Below are 13,250 nucleotides of genomic sequence, written 5' to 3'. Positions count from 1 at the left end.
CTTCGAGCCTCTCTATGGCTATCTGCCGAAGTTTCTGATTGTCGACTGAGCTCTGCTCGACGCCTGCTAGACGCGGAGGCTGCCTCTTTTCTCCTATTCAAGGATGCTGTCTGTTTTTCCAGCTCTCTACTTACCCGAGCAAGTCTATATTGGTATGCTTGTAGTTCTTGTACAATAGCAGTGGTGGTCATTGGTTCTGAACCATCCATGGCTTTTGCGGCCCTATCCCATGCTTCCTGCGGGAGTTGAACTTTTGCGCGAGTTGAAGACCCAGCATACTTAGTGCCTAATCCTTTTCTGAGATCAGCGGGATCAATGTATGGATTTCCCAAATCATCGAAAGCCTCTGACGTTTCTGGTTCTGATCGGCCTGCCTCTTCTATCGCATAGATCTGATGATATCTTGAGCATTGATTTTTATCAGGATAAGTGACACCATCATAGAGATTGGTGAAGACTTTTCCAACAACAACAGACTTGTCGATGAAGTTGAAGCTGTCGACGCTATCGGAGTCGCTGCTTATAACGGAGTCCGCAGACGACTCGAAAGATGTGTCGCTGAAGATCTTGACGAGCTTTCCGTTTGCCTTGGTGTCGACGAAGCGTGGCGACGAAAACTCCTCGTCACTCGACGAAAAGTTAGAATCGACCGCTGAAAATTCCGACGATATCGGAACTTCGAGACGGTAAGATCCTTCTTTGTTGACGCCAAATCGGAATTCTCCGAACGTCATGACGATGGGCTCCTCCAGATAGGCACATGCATCCATACGGGAGGGCGGGTGAGGAATAAAGTCGACTAGATGAGTTTTTTCCTGTTTACCTCGATCCATCGCATTGCTAGCCACCGACGAAGTCGACGATTCCGGACGTGCCATCGAGATCAGCTCCTTGCAACCTCTAATTCCCACGAGACGGCGCCAATTGACAAGGGATTAATTTGTCAATGCCTACGTATTGTAGACTAGGGTTTTGCTAGAAGTAGAGGGCAAGTAGATCTCAAAGGTTTCAGCCGAAAAGTACTCGACGATTGTAAAACTAGGGTTGTGTTGACAGTAGATTCGATCCTTTCTTTGTCCCTCGACTCCCCCTTATATAGAGGGTGGAGCCGAGGATTTCGTAATACACAAGTTACAGAGTTCGGGAGGATTTCGTACCCAACCCGTAAGATTACAAATCTCTATCTTTCCTAATACAAACTATCTTTCCTTAACACTAAATAAGCTTCCGAGTCTTCTTATTCTTCGAGTCCTGGGCCTTTAGTAAACCCCGGGTACCATCTTTGGCAGGCCCATTGGGGATGCCTATGTCACCCCCCGAGCCGAATCTTTCAAGGAATTGAAGATATCGGCTCTCCAGTCATCTTACCATGACTACGTGACATGCTTGAGGTGAGATCTTTGCTTTTTATTTTTTGGGGCCGATCACTGGGATCGGCCTTGCCACGTACGTCAATTAGTCTTGCTACTCTGTCAGGCCGGTGGATAAGACCAGTCTCACCCCGTTTTTTGAAGCCTCGATGCGCTCACAGCCGTCCAAACTGACTCCAGAGATCGGCTCTTGATCAACTGCGTTCCAAATATTCATGCCGGCTATCGAGATCTCAATCGAGTCATCTGCATGAACGACCTCTACTTCATCTCCATCCCACTGTATCAGGCATTGGTGCATTGTGGATGGAATGCAGCAGTTGGCGTGAATCCAATCCCTCCCTAGCAGGACAGCGTAGGTGCTTTTGCTGTCGACGATGAAGAACGACGTAGGAATGGTCTTACGGCCCACGGTTAGGTCCACATTCAGAACGCCTTGTGCTTCTGATGCTTGGCCGTTGAAATCGCTCAGTGTGACGTTGGTTTTGATCAGATCTTCAGCAGAGCGTCCCAAACGCCGTAGCATGGAGTATGGCATTATATTGACTGCCGCTCCCGTGTCGACCAACATCTTGCCGACAGGCTGCCCGTTGATGTAACCTTTTAGGTACAGGGCCTTCAAATGTCTGTAGCTCCTCTATCGTGGCTTTTCAAAGATAACTGGCCGCGGGCCGCAGTCGAACTGAGCTACTGGCACTTCTTCGATTATTGGAGCACAAAACCTCGACGGAAGTATGAACACCATGTTCGTGCTAGCCGATGCCTTCGCATCGGCTTTCGTTTGTTTTGGGCGCCACACTTTCTTCTGTGGACGCATCTCCGTCTCCAACGTTTGCTGAATTTTCACGGCTAGATCGGGCCGAGCTTTCCTCAACGTGTACAAGTACTGCGCCTCGGCTTCTTCCAAGTTACGTAGCCGCTGAACCCTACGCTTTTGGGAGTGACTGAGTCCATCGGGGCACCACCTTGGCCGGTGGTATCTATCTTCTTCTTCTTCTTCCGACTCCTCAAAATCTTCCCCTTGAGATGACTCAGCTTGTCTGTTCCGAGATGGGAGAGGTCCTAGACGCCTGAACACTGAAACCTCGTTGGTGTCCTTCTTATGTTGTCTGCACTCCGGGCAGTTGTCGATTGTGGGCAATCGGCTCATTCCCGAATCCCAGCAATGTTTGAAGAAAGGACAATCCCAGTGCCTGTCCATATCTTCCTGTTCTCTTGACCTCCCCTTAGCGCGGCGCTCATAACCGTCGTCGGCTATATCATATCGACGATATTTCCTGTTGTCTGCATCAGACCGACGATATCGTTCGTCATCCATATCGTACCGCCGACGTCGGTCGTACTGATGCTCATACTTGTTAAGGAGGTGCGAGGAAAGTGGTCGTTGATACCGCACGCTCCTCACTTGTTCTTCGGTCAAGTACCTTTTTTCATCACATCGGGGCCGGTCGCGTGGTCCGGCCTCCTCTTTTTCTTTGCCACGGGAGTGACCGATTTCTTCTTTATCGTTGCCCTGGTGGCGTACAGGTCCTGCCATGTTAATACCAAATGAGAAACCTGGCCGACGCTGCACGGGGTGATCGAGTTCCACCATATTGACGCTAGGAAACGGTTGAATGTCCACTTTCATGGCAAACTGACTAAAGATCAAACGGCCTTGTTCTATTGCCTACTAGATCTGCCGACGCAACTCTTTGCAGTCATTGGTGACATGGGTGAACGAGTGATGCCACTTGCAGTATGGTCTCCCATTCATCTCTTGCGCCGTAGGGATTTTATGGCCTTCGGGTAACTTCAGCTGTTTCTCCTTGAGCAATAAGTCAAATATCTGCTCAGCTTTGCTTATATCGAAGTCGAACCCTTCTGCAGGCCCTTGTGGCTTCACCCATTTGCAGGACACAGGGACTGCCCCCGAGCCCATTCAGCTACGGCTACTTCCTGGTCTTCAGGGTCTTCAACATCTTCAGTCTCGACCAGGCTTATCGGGCGTTTGGCGAACTTGTCTTGGTACAATTCTGGGTGGCGCTGTTCATACAAAGTTAATTTCTGGACCATGTGCGACAGTGAATTGTACTCCGCTTGGAAAGCCAGATCTTTGAGCGGCGCGGCGAGGCCCAACGCTGCCAGCTCGACTGCTTCTTTCTCATTCAAACGAGCCGAATAACATCGGTTCCTGACAGTCCTGAAGCGCTGAATGTACTCTGACACCGTTTCCCCCCGCTTCTTCCGTACCTGTGCCAGATCGGCAATGCCAGCCTCGGTAGCTTCTGAGTGATATTGCACGTATTACTGCTCTTCTAGTTGCTTCCAGGTCCGGACTGAATCTGGTGGCAACGAGGTGTACCACCCAAAAGCCGATCCAGTGAGAGACTGCGCGAAAAACCTCACACGTAACTGGTCTGATGCTGAGGTCATGCCCAGCTGTGCCAAATATCAGCTCACGTGCTCAATTGAGCTAGACCCTTCTGACCCACTGAACTTTGAAAACTCAGGGAGCCGATATTTGGGTGGCAGTGGAATCAAATCATATTCATTGGGGTACGGCTTGGAATAGCCGATTGTCCTCCTCTTTGGCAGGATGCCAAATTGGTCTCTCAAGATTGTACTGATCTGTTCCACTGTATGAGCTGCAGGGGCCGAACTCTCATGACTCGTTCCGGTGGCATATTTAGCTAGCCACGCCCTGTTTATCGGCATCTGCTCCAGAAATTCCTCCTGCTGAAATCCCTGCTGCTGCAATCTGGTTTGTGCGCGTGAAGTTGTTGCAGTCCGGCACGTATGTGCACACGTATCCATGTGGAATTTCTTTGGGCGGCTCATACAGGAATTGGCAATCTCCAGGATCGCCTCCAACCTTGTAGACGACGTATGCCGGTGAAGTCTGTTGCTCTGGGGCGGCAAGCGTGAACGGCAGCTGCGGTCTGTTGTAGAATGGTATCTCTCCCTGGTGAGTGCCTAGGGTAGGTCCTGACGGAGAGTGCTGGTGCTTGGCGATTTCCTGCACCACGCGAACCGCAATGCGCTCGAAAGCGTTCACCAGGCTCTCAGAATGACGGTGCAAAGAGTGAGCCACCATGTAATTAACTTCCTGGCGCAGAGCTCTAGTGCGTTCCTCTGAAGGGAGAGACAGGTCTACCCCGTCGAGAACGCCTTCAGGTGAGAATCCCTTCCACCTGATGCCATGTGAACGGGTTCTCTCGAAAGAGCCGATGAGATCGGCTTCGAACTGATATTTGAGCTCATCATAATTCTTCTTGTGATCCTCAGTGAGCTCTTCGTATGTGACTGGTGCGTCTGCCATCTCAGTTGCAGATGTTGACGCCGTTGTTGTAGAGTGTCCCACCGGGCGTGCCAGAATGTGTTACCGGCCAAAACCCACCGGCGAGCAGCGACGGGCAACACGGAGAGCCGGGAGGCTCCCAGGACTGCTGGTGGGCCCTGGTCCCTCGGGCGATGGCCCGCAATGCTCTGGCACACGTCCTGACGGTTGCAAGGGCGTGCCACCTGACCTATACCTGGTCAGGAAGGTGTTGGATTGCTTCAATTAGCTTCCTGCATGGTAGACACGTAAACATTAAATGAGCCTCGATTGGCTCTCAGGTTACCCTATGAATCGGCTCAAAGAGCCGATTAACCCATGGTTCATAATGGATCTGCAATAACATGGGGGTTCTGCTTTATCAATGCTAAGCTAAATCAATCTACGACAGTTTAGGGTTTTCACCGCATAACCAGAACATCCTACACGTAGTTGAGCCTGGCAGACACGAAAGATAACAGCAAACTAACCCAAAACGAGGCCTAAAAACCAACACGGAGTTGATTCCCGGAACATCCCTTCTTGGATCGGCGAACCGTACCTTACGCACTACTGGATCATACAACCCGTTTGCAAGGCCTAACCATGCAGATATCAAACTAATCCTCGACGAACAAGGAACAACTATAACAGATCGAATCTACTAAACAAAGATAAAGCAGGATGCTGCCCTTACACCTAAATAGGTGTAAGGACAGCTAGATATCTAGGGGCGGCACAGCTACGTAAATATATCAGAAAAGCATCGATGCAAGCCCTAAAACATCTACGATAAACAGTGTTACTCGCCATCAAAAAGGCTTCAGTACGAGCAACACCAAGCAACGAATAAATAGATACTGCCTAGATCGCAACGCTTACCCGGAAGAAACCTTCGAAACAAGGGGTGGCGATGCGCCTGGATTGTGTTTGTTGTGAACGTGATCGTCCTCCTTTCTCAATAACCCTAGATACATATTTATAGTCCGTGGACTTTCTATCTTTAGAAAAGACCTAACTGTGTACGAGCCAAACTCTATCTCTTAATTCTAAACTAACATGCGATCTACCATAATGTACAGATACACGGGCAATTCAGCCCAAATTCACACACGAGGCCGATTCAGAAACACATTATGTGTAAATCCTTCAAGCCCATCTCCATCGCGGCCCATCTCCTGATTTGGTCAAAATCTGGTGATAACAGGGACATGAGCAAACGGTGTTCGATTTCGCTGTCTTGGCGTGTGGACCCGGCTAGCCACGAAGACGTATTTCGATCACAAATTTGGGCTAGGTTTGCGTCCTTGCGGATAGGTCGGTCATAATCTGTTGGGCGCTGGAATGGGGTGTAGATCTATTTATCGACTGCGCGAACTCAAACGGTCGCTTTGCATCCATTTACGATCGGGCCGCCGGAGATGTCTTACTCTCTCCACCTAAAAATAGGTGCCTTAATTTTTTATAGATACAGATGTATCTATTGTTAAGTGTAGTAACTAGACAAAATTAAGATAACTCTTTCTAAAACGGAGGTAGTACATGGTAAGTGAATACCGGTAGATTTTGCAACAATTTTTTTTTTGGCATGCTGGTGGTTTTTTCAAACCCTAGCTTAAGTGTGGTGGTTTTTTCCAATTTCTCTTTCTCCCCCTTCAATCCCCGCTCCGATTCTTTACCCCTCCTCCCCATCGCCATCGGATTGGATTAACCGATCGAGGCGCGGCGGTGAGGAGGATCCTCCGTCGTCACAGCGGCGGTGAAACGGTACCTATTACCTTGCATCTCAAGAAGCCGCTCGCCTTGACCACCATCGCCGTCACGTGTCGCCGCGCCGCCTATATAACTCTGCGCTCCCCCGCCCACTCCACTCAACTCAGCCGCTTTCCCGACCCGGCTCGACCACCCATGCCCACCGTGTCCGCCTCGTTGCCTTTGGCGGCAGCGATGGCGGCGGCCGATGACCGGCAGCCGCTGCCTTTCTTCCTGCGGCCAGTCCTCCTCCACGGCGTCGGCGCCGTGGCCCACCTCCTGCTCGCCCTCGCCGTCGCCGCCCGGCTCCTCTTCGCCGCCGCCAACCGCCGCGGGAAGGAATCCCCGGCGGCTGCCGGCACAACCCGCGGTGTCGGCTTCCGGTGGTGCCGCCTCGCGGTGCGCGCCACGTGGGTTCTTGCGGCGTGCGAGCTCTTCATCGCCGCGTACTCGATGCTCTCGTGGTACCTGGACGGCGGAGCCAGGTGGGGGGCGCCCGACGCGGTGGCGGACTACGCGGACGCCGCGGCGCGCGCGGTGGCGTGGCTGCTGCTCGCGGCGTACCTGCAGCTCGAGCACCGCCGCCGCGGGGAGGACCGACTCCCCGCGCCGCTCAGGCTCTGGTGGGCCCTCTTCCTGCTGCTCTCCGTCCTCGCCGTCTCCGTCCACGCCGCCACGATCCTCCTGTACAAGCTCCCCGTGCCCGCGCTTGCGTGGGCGGGCGACGCCGTCTCGGCCCTGGCATCCGTGGTGCTGCTCGTCGCCGGGTTCTCGGCCAACACCCCAGCCGCAGGTGGCTCTGCTTCCGAGGAGCCTCTGCTCAATGGCACGAGCGAGACGGCCAGCGCGGACAACGACACCGTCGACGCTTCCATGTTCACGGGCGCCGGTTTCCTCAGCGTGCTCACCTTCTCCTGGATGGGGCCGCTGCTCGCCGTCGGCCACCGGAAGACGCTCGACCTCGACGACGTCCCGGACCTGGACACCGGCGACAGCGTGGCCGGCCTGCTCCCGCCCTTCAAGGCCAACCTCGACGCGCTCACCGGCGACGGGAAGGTCACGGCTTTCAAGCTAACCAAGGCTCTGCTGCGCACCGTCTGGTGGCACATCGCGGTCACCGCGCTCTACGCGCTCATCTACAACCTGGCCACCTACGTCGGCCCCTACCTCATCGACTCGCTGGTGCAGTACCTCAACGGCGACGAGAGGTACGCCAGCAAGGGGAAGCTTCTTGTTGTCACCTTCATCGTAGCCAAGGTGTTCGAGTGCTTGTCGCAGCGCCACTGGTTCTTCCGGCTGCAGCAGGCCGGGATACGCGCACGGTCCGCGCTTGTCTCCGTCGTGTACCAGAAAGGGCTCTCCCTGTCCAGCACCTCCAGACAGAGCCGCACCAGCGGCGAGATGATCAACATCATCAGCGTGGACGCCGACCGCGTCGGCCTATTCTCATGGTACATGCACGACCTCTGGTTGGTGCCGCTCCAAGTAGGCATGGCGCTCTTCATCTTGTACTCCACCCTCGGGGTCGCCTCGCTTGCGGCGCTCGGTGCCACCGTCGTCGTCATGCTTGCCAATGTGCCTCCGATGCAAATGCAGGAGAGGTTCCAGCAGAAGCTCATGGACTGCAAGGATGTCAGGATGAAGGCCACATCTGAGATCCTGCGCAACATGAGGATTCTTAAACTGCAGGGCTGGGAGATGAAGTTCTTGTCCAAGATCATTGACCTGCGGAAGACAGAGGAAAGCTGGCTCAAGAAGTATCTGTACACGTCCACCGTGGCCACCTTCGTGTTCTGGGGTGCCCCCACCTTCGTCGCCGTGGTAACATTCGGGGCTTGTATGCTCCTAGGGATACCATTGGAGTCAGGGAAGGTGCTGTCTGCATTGGCCACCTTCCGGGTGCTTCAAGAACCAATATACAACCTTCCCGACACAATCTCGATGATGATTCAGACTAAGGTTTCTCTGGACAGGATAGCATCTTTCCTCTGTCTCGAGGAGTTGCCGACGGATGCTGTGCAGAGGTTGCCAAGTGGTAACTCGGATATCGCAATTGAGGTCAGCAATGGGTGCTTCTCCTGGGACGCCTCAGCTGAAGTGCCAACGCTGAAGGATCTCAACTTTCAAGCTCGCCAAGGTATGCGGGTTGCCGTCTGTGGAACTGTTGGCTCTGGAAAATCAAGCCTGCTCTCTTGCATTCTAGGTGAGATGCCAAAGCTATCAGGAGATGTCAAGACTTGCGGAACAATGGCATATGTCAGCCAGTCAGCATGGATACAGAGCGGCAAAATTCAGGACAACATACTGTTCGGCAAGGAGATGGACAGTGAGAAGTATGATAGGATCCTTGAGTCATGTTCCCTGAAAAAAGACTTGGAGATATTACCATTTGGTGACAAAACGGTCATTGGAGAGCGAGGCATCAATCTTAGTGGCGGGCAGAAGCAAAGGATTCAGATAGCCCGAGCTTTGTATCAGGATGCCGACATCTATTTATTCGATGATCCGTTCAGCGCAGTGGATGCCCATACAGGATCCCACCTCTTCAAGGTATAATATGATCTTTTATTTGTTCAGTAAGATGGTTGAAAACACATTTCTTAAATTTTGTACCATTTGCAGGAATGCTTGCTTGGGGTTTTGGGTTCAAAGACAGTTGTTTATGTTACCCACCAGATTGAATTCCTACCTGCAGCTGATCTTATTCTGGTGAGAATTTCATTGGCAAAAGATTCATGTAACTTATTCTCATAAATTTCTTTGTTATTATAATAAGATAAATTAATGTAGGTAATGAAAGGTGGGAGAATAGCCCAAGCAGGCAAATACAACGAAATCCTTGGATCAGGGGAAGAGCTAATGGAACTGGTTGGTGCTCACCAAGATGCTCTCACAGCATTGGATTTGATTGATGTTGCTAATGGAGGCAGTGAAGCTTTCTCTTCCAGTGGCACAGCAAGCCTTTCCAGGTCATTGTCCACAGCTGAGGAGAAAGATAAACAAAATGGCAAAGAAGACGTTGACAAGGTTCAGAGTGGGCAGCTGGTGCTGGAAGAAGAAAGGGAAAAAGGCAGGGTTGGGTTCTGGGTCTACTGGAAGTACCTTACATTGGCTTATGGAGGAGCTCTTGTACCATTCGTGTTGATAGCTCAGATACTTTTCCAAGTCCTTCAAATTGGTAGCAATTACTGGATGGCTTGGGCTTCTCCTGTGTCAGAAGACGTCGAGCCTCCAGTGAGCATGTCGACACTGATATACGTCTTTGTCGCGTTGGCTGGTGCAAGCTCGCTGTGCATCCTCGTAAGAGCTCTGTTTCTTGTCACAGCTGGGTACAAGACAGCAACCCTGTTGTTCGACAAGATGCATATGTCAATATTCAGAGCTCCTATGTCTTTCTTCGATTCCACTCCGAGTGGGCGCATCTTGAATAGGGTAAGTTAGCATTTTACTCCAATTTTCTTAGGTAGTTTAGTTTATTGGCTTCAAACCATGCTCACACAAGAATTTTATTGTTTAGGCTTCAACTGATCAAAGTGAAGTGGACACCAGCATTGCTTACCAAATGGGCTCTGTCGCATTTTCCATCATACAACTAGTTGGAATTATTGCTGTGATGTCTCAGGTTGCATGGCAGGTGTTTGTTGTTTTTGTTCCTGTAATTGTTGCCTGCTTCTGGTATCAGGTATTTTATTTAACCTGTTTATTCTCCTTGCTGTTTTAACTGCAAAATCAGCATCTCATTATCTTTATTATATTGTAGCGTTACTACATTGACACAGCCAGAGAGCTGCAAAGGCTGGTAGGGGTTTGCAAAGCTCCTATAATACAACATTTTGCTGAATCAATTACTGGATCAGCAACCATCAGGAGTTTTGGCAAGGAAAATCAGTTCGTATCTACTAATAGCCATCTAATGGATGCCTACTCTCGACCAAAATTCTATAATGCTGCAGCAATGGAGTGGCTTTGCTTCCGCTTGGATACACTCTCGTCTGTTACATTTGCCTTCTCTTTGATATTTCTGATCAGTCTACCGACTGGTCTCATCGATCCAGGTATGTTGTTACAAGTTCGCAACAGTATTTATACTGAATAGATGGTATTAGTAGATAAGATGTGAGTTGATATGGGTCTGTAACTAAATTAACATCATGCTTTCAGGAATTGCTGGTCTTGCTGTCACATATGGGCTTAATTTGAACATGCTGCAAACATGGGTTGTCTGGTGCATGTGCAATTTGGAGAACAAGATAATATCAGTAGAAAGAATTCTGCAATATATGAGCATTCCCGAAGAGCCCCTCTTTCAATGTCAGGAGATAAGCTGCCTCATAACTGGCCGTCAGAGGGAGAAATTCAGCTGCGTAACCTACATGTAAATAACCATCACCATCCCTTTTTCTCCTGTTTACTTACTTTGCTATTTCTGTATTTCCATGTTGTTGTGCAGAAAGTTTATATCTTTGCCATTGTGTGTAAGCTATGCATAAGAAATCCAGTCTGATGGCCATGCGATTTGTAGCTTCAGTGTTTTGCCAAACGCGAATATCAATTATTCTGGATAGCACAGATGCCAGATGTGTAACTTTTCAGTTTGGTGCAGGTGAGATATGCTCCACAACTACCATTTGTTCTTAAGGGTCTTACAGTCACGTTTCCTGGAGCCATGAAGACCGGTATTGTTGGAAGAACAGGCAGTGGTAAATCAACTCTTATACAGGCCCTTTTCCGTATCGTGGATCCTACTATCGGTCAGATACTAGTAGATGGTGTCGACATTTGCACCATTGGACTGCATGATCTGAGATCTAGACTGAGCATCATTCCACAAGACCCAACAATGTTCGAGGGAACTGTGAGGAGCAACCTTGACCCTCTTGGAGAATACAATGACGATCAAATCTGGGAGGTAGTTTTGATTTTCACATAATTAATATTTTTTCTGTCCGCAAATTCTCTCCACATCAATAGAAAAGATTTAGCTGTAGTCTGAATCTTTTACTCCATTTCAGGCCTTGGATAATTGTCAGCTAGGAGATGAGGTCAGGAAAAAGGATCTTAAGCTTGACTCGCCAGGTCTGATATAATGATATATAGTTTGAGCCATGCAGTTGGCACTCTGATACTGAATTTTGCATAACTTTCACGTTCTTCCCAGTACTAGTTTTTTGTACAATCCCAAAGTACAAAAACTACAGCACATGTTAGTTTGCTACTGCATGAATTTAGAGAACTGAAAATTTCTGTGAATTTACCTTGCAGTGATAGAGAATGGAGAAAACTGGAGCGTGGGTCAGCGCCAGCTTGTCTGTCTAGGTAGAGTTATTCTAAAAAGGACTAAAATACTGGTTCTGGATGAAGCGACAGCTTCAGTGGACACTGCGACGGACAACTTGATCCAGAAAACACTACGGGAGAATTTTTCAGATTCAACGGTCATCACAATTGCTCATCGAATCACGTCGGTCCTTGACAGCGACATGGTCTTGCTTCTCGACAACGGTCAGCCATCAGCCCTTCAAAACAAATCACGCTCGCATCTTATTGATCCATCTGATCCAATGTGCTAGGCATGCCTGTTTGTCTGACTATAACGCCACTCCAATCTTTGCAGGTGTGGCCGTGGAACGCGATACGCCGGCGAAGTTGCTAGAAGACAAGTCGTCTCTGTTCTCAAAGCTTGTAGCAGAGTACACGATGAGGGCAACACATACGTAGTGAAACGAGTGAAACCTCCAGCTATTCTCCCACGCCGTTGAGGCTTCTTGAGCAAGTCTGACAGTCGACGATGATGAAAAATACTGGTAGATGAGATGTGAAACATAGCTGATCTACCATGGTGTTACCGCTGCTAATACTAGCGGTGATTCTACATATTCTGAAGCGTAAAGCCGAAAAGATGCTTAAAAGTCGGTTAAAGTAGTATTAATTTCTAAAGAAAGTAGTTTGCTTAGAATAAAAAGAATTGAATCCTGATTCATAGTCATGTTCTTTATGGTAGACTGTACACGCCAGAAAAGTTTTGGGACTACGTAATTTGGACTTGATACCTGGATAAATAAGTGAAGAGGTTCAGTTTTTTGCATTTTACCCGTATACGTCTTAAGAGGACAGATAACAGATATCTCACTATCTCAGGGTCCCATCCCGACTGTTCATGTTCTTACAGTTGGTGTTCGTCGGGGCTTATGAATTCTCTTGTTTTTATCTCTATAGATTATAAGCCAATCTCGATGCTATATTAGTGTTTAGTGAAGTGGCATTCGAAGGTTAGGCGCCCCAGAAGTCAGCTGTCACCTAGCGGTAGTGTCAATTCATGACTCGGGAGGGAAAATTGTCCTTGTGAACATCTTTTGTTAGCCAAAATCCACAATCCAGATCAAGTGATGTTACACACATCTGATGATAATGTAAAAATAACTAGAGAAGTGATCGATTGCAATCAAACAGACACCCCAAATACCACCAGAGATTCCAAAGACAACAAGAACACCAAGATTATATGCTATTGAGGGCTTCTTTGGAACATAGTGATTGTCTGATTGAAAAGCAAAAAAATACGTGCATAAATAAAATATCACGACATGTAGAATCCTTGAGAGATTGAAACAAAGGAAATCTGTAGAAGCTGTCACCCGATGAATTTTGTGTAGGCATAATCTTTGGTAGGAATACTATGGAACTATAATTATGAAAGAATTCATACGATTTTTAATAGGTGTTAGCTCTTACTGAAGTGGTGGTGCCTTTTGGCGCTGTCTCATCCCTCCTTCCTGCGGCCGTGCCTGGGCTTCCCGACGTGTGCCGTCGTGTTCTTCAGTTTACACAAT

At 49.2% G+C, this 13,250-nt stretch overlaps 1 pseudogene; it reads left to right on the top strand.

Moving 5' to 3' along the window:
• The first annotated feature begins 6,559 nt into the window (after positions 1–6,559).
• On the top strand, positions 6,560–12,505 carry LOC124659964 (annotated as a pseudogene).
• Positions 12,506–13,250: the final 745 nt, after the last annotated feature.

The sequence above is a fragment of the Lolium rigidum genome, chromosome 6 (assembly GCF_022539505.1).
Source record: "Lolium rigidum isolate FL_2022 chromosome 6, APGP_CSIRO_Lrig_0.1, whole genome shotgun sequence".
Taxonomy (NCBI): domain Eukaryota; kingdom Viridiplantae; phylum Streptophyta; class Magnoliopsida; order Poales; family Poaceae; genus Lolium; species Lolium rigidum.
Note: the sequence above shows the minus strand (reverse complement) of the source record. Positions and strands in the feature narration are given on the sequence as shown.